A 3,359-nucleotide genomic window follows, 5' to 3' on the forward strand; every position below is an offset into this window, starting at 1 on the left:
CCACATCTTTTTCATCCAGTCATCTACTTTTGGTAATTTGGGCTGTTTCCATGTCTTTCCAATTGTGAATAAAGCAGCAATAAACGTGGGGGTGCAGGTGTCTTTTTGAATCAGTGATTTGTGTCTTTTGGGTGGATCCCTAGGAGGGGGATGGCCGGGTCGTAGGGAAGCTCCATGTTTAGCTATTGTTTACATTTTTAAGTAGAATGCTTACTTAGTCTCTTGACTTTCAGCCTTTCTACTTTTTTAAAGCTATGAATCTTCCTCTAGGTACAGCTTTGGCTGCACTGTACACATTTTGATATACAGTATTTGTAGTACCAGCTAAAAATCTCTCCTTGTCTCCTGTATCATATCAGACCCATGAAGTTTAATAAATATTTCTTCATTTTTCAACGTTCAGGGATCTTATAATTGTCTTTTTATCACTCAGATAGAGCTTGCTTCTACTGAGATCCAAGGTTATTACAACACTTTGAAAGCTATTGAAACTCACCCTAGGCACAGTACTGGTCATATGTGCCCCATAAGTGTGTCTAGAAATAGTTTTCAGGTGGAAACTGCATGTATGTACATCAGACCAATGACACTTAAACATCTGCACTTATATGTTTCCTTACTTATTCTATGAGTTTACTCACACCTCTGTTGAAACCTCCACTGCAAGTATATATTTGTCTATTTTTCTTTGTACTTATGTCAACCTCAACTTTGTATATTCTGAAGTCATGCTGTTAGATTTATCCAGATTTAGAATCACTATGATTTCCTTTTGGATTGCCCCTTTATTCGTCACATGCTACGGCAGGACTTACACGTTCCCCAAAATCCTTTCTTTTGCCTCCTGAGCACACAGCTACCTTGTGCTTCCCAGCCGACCTGCGGCTAAGCTTGGCTCAAAGCCTGGGCTGGCCCAATGGAACGAAGCAGAAGTAATGCATCCCAGCCCACAACACCAGCACAGTGCCCACTCTCCCTCCCCCAAAGCAGAGGGTGCTGCAGGGTCCCCAGTCCAAGGAGGTGGCAGAGGCACAGGGAGAAGCAACGCAAATGCCTAAGTGACCACGTGGGAAGTAATCTGAGGAGGAAGGCTTTGTGTGAGCAACAAATGGACTTTTTATTACAAGCTACTCAATGTCTTGGTGTGGGCACACTGTTCTCTTATATGAATTTAATACCTTTATCCACTAAATTAAATACAATGGTTTTCATCTCAAGTACTGCCCTCTGCCTTAAAGTATTCTGTCTTGACACCTTCCAATCTTTTTATTATAATGGTTTATTTTATTTAAGCATAAGAGAACTGAGGTGTAGACCAAACGGGCGGGGCGGGGGCGGGGCGGGGGGGATGGTATGTGTGCAAGAGGATTCATTAGAGACAGAGTGGGGAGCAGGTCCGCTGAAACCCACTGCTGAGACGGCAGCAGGGGACAGGCGGGGTCTGCTGCGCCCGATGGGTCACCCCCTGGCCGGGGGTCGCACTAGGCTGCAGTGACTAGTGAAGGCTTCATAGTGCTGAGGCTCACCCCTGCACCCCCGGGGAGGCCCGACACCTTTCACAATCTTGCTTTCGGTTAGTATATGCGTACTTCGCTTTTTTCATCATTTTATTTTCAACACTTCTTAATCCAAATGTTTTAAATGAGAGTCTTAAACAGGACATTCTTGGGTTTAAAGAAAATTTTACTTTTAATTAGCAATGTAGAGTGTATTACACTGCATTCACTACAGGTATTCAGGTTTGATTCTGTCAGCAGGACTTCCCATCTGTCTTCCGGATCGTTTGTTACTCTAGTTCCCACTCCCTGTTACCCTGAAATTTCTAAGTAATTACTTAGAAAATAAGCATGCAGATTCTTTCTTTTTAAAAAGAATATCATAGTTTATTTTTACATCATTTTGTGCCTTTTTTCCATCTCGGTCGCAATCCCCGTGGGCTTCCATCACCAGATCACCCGTGTGCCGTCACCAGAGTCCCGTGCCCCCGCCCCCCATTTTTGACCCCATTCCCCGCTCCACCCCCATAAAACGTCTCTGGTCTGTAGCTGCGCATTGTTATTATTTCCTCGCCTGGTCCGTGACACTCCTGCTGTGAACATGCAGATTAGTCTCTCCGGTCTCTGGAACAGCCCGGGTCCAGGCGAGCGCCCCTGCCTCACCTCCAGTGAGCCCTCTGTCGTGCAGGCACGGCCATCACTGCACAACCGCAGCCGTCCTTTCCCCGAGGCCCAGGACGCCTGCGGCGCGCAGGTCCTCCCGCCTCCCGCCTCCCGCCTCCGCGAGGGCCAGCGCCCGCCCGCTGGGCGATCCCTCCAGGGCAACGGCTCTCGCCTCTGCTCCCTGCCCCTTCACCGCCCCGGCGCGGAGCTGCTTCCATCCCCCTGTAAGTCAGTCGCTCGTGGAGATCTGAGTCTGCAGTTTGGCATCTTTCGTTGTTTCCAGCCACCTTCAGTCGTCACTTTCCAGATCTTGCGGCTGCCCCCACCTTCCCTCTCGTCCCGGTGCTGCCGGCCACGCGCCGCTCCGGCCCCGCCTCCCTCGGCCTCCTGCACCCCAGCGCCGCTTCTTCCTCGCCTCTCCCTCACTGGGGCGGCCCAAGGCGACTGTCCGGGGTCACGCCGCCTTCTGCTCCAGGGCGCCTGGCCGCCACGCCGGGCCCTTGCCGGACGCCCTGTGCATGTCCTCGCTGCCCTTGGGGTGTGTGCCCAGGGCCGAGCGGGGCGTCGCTGTGGGCGTTCTGGTCCGGCTTCAGGTCCCGCAGGCGCCGGGAGGTGCTCCTCTTCCTCGCTGCCGGACAGACACCCCGTCTCCCTCCGCCCTGAGCACGATCTGCCGAGGGAGCCGTTGGGCCCGGAGCGTTCTCTGAGGCTCGTGACTACATGTCCAGTTTCTTACAGAAGCCACGTCAGAAATCACTTCTTGGCCAAGCTCTGTGATGTGCTTCCCGACCACCAGCTCATCTGTCACGGTAGTGGCCCACGACACCCCGCACCCCCGGCGTCCGCGGCCTCCGCAGGGAGCCTCTCCCCACGTCCGAGTCTGGCTCTTCCTGTCTCCTGACGCGACACATCGACGAGAGATCTTTCTGGATCTCCAACTCACCGGCTCACCTTCAAACGACCCCAGGCACAGCGGTGCCATCGCCACCCCCGAGCCTGGCCCCGTCCTCTGAGGCCGCCCCGCCCCGCCCTGGGCCCTGGGCGGCGCTCAGGCCATCAGAGGAGACCGCTCGTCCCTGCCCCTTCCGCGGCATCCCAACCCTGCGCCCGTGTCCGGCAGCGCGGCTCTTCCTGGCCCGGGGCCTGCGCCGCCCTCGTGACGGCCTGGCTGGGCGGACTCCCCGTGGACGGGCCCCTGAG

Source organism: Condylura cristata, unplaced genomic scaffold (assembly GCF_000260355.1).
Source record: "Condylura cristata isolate star-nosed mole 26May11 unplaced genomic scaffold, ConCri1.0 scaffold00013, whole genome shotgun sequence".
NCBI lineage: Eukaryota > Metazoa > Chordata > Mammalia > Eulipotyphla > Talpidae > Condylura > Condylura cristata.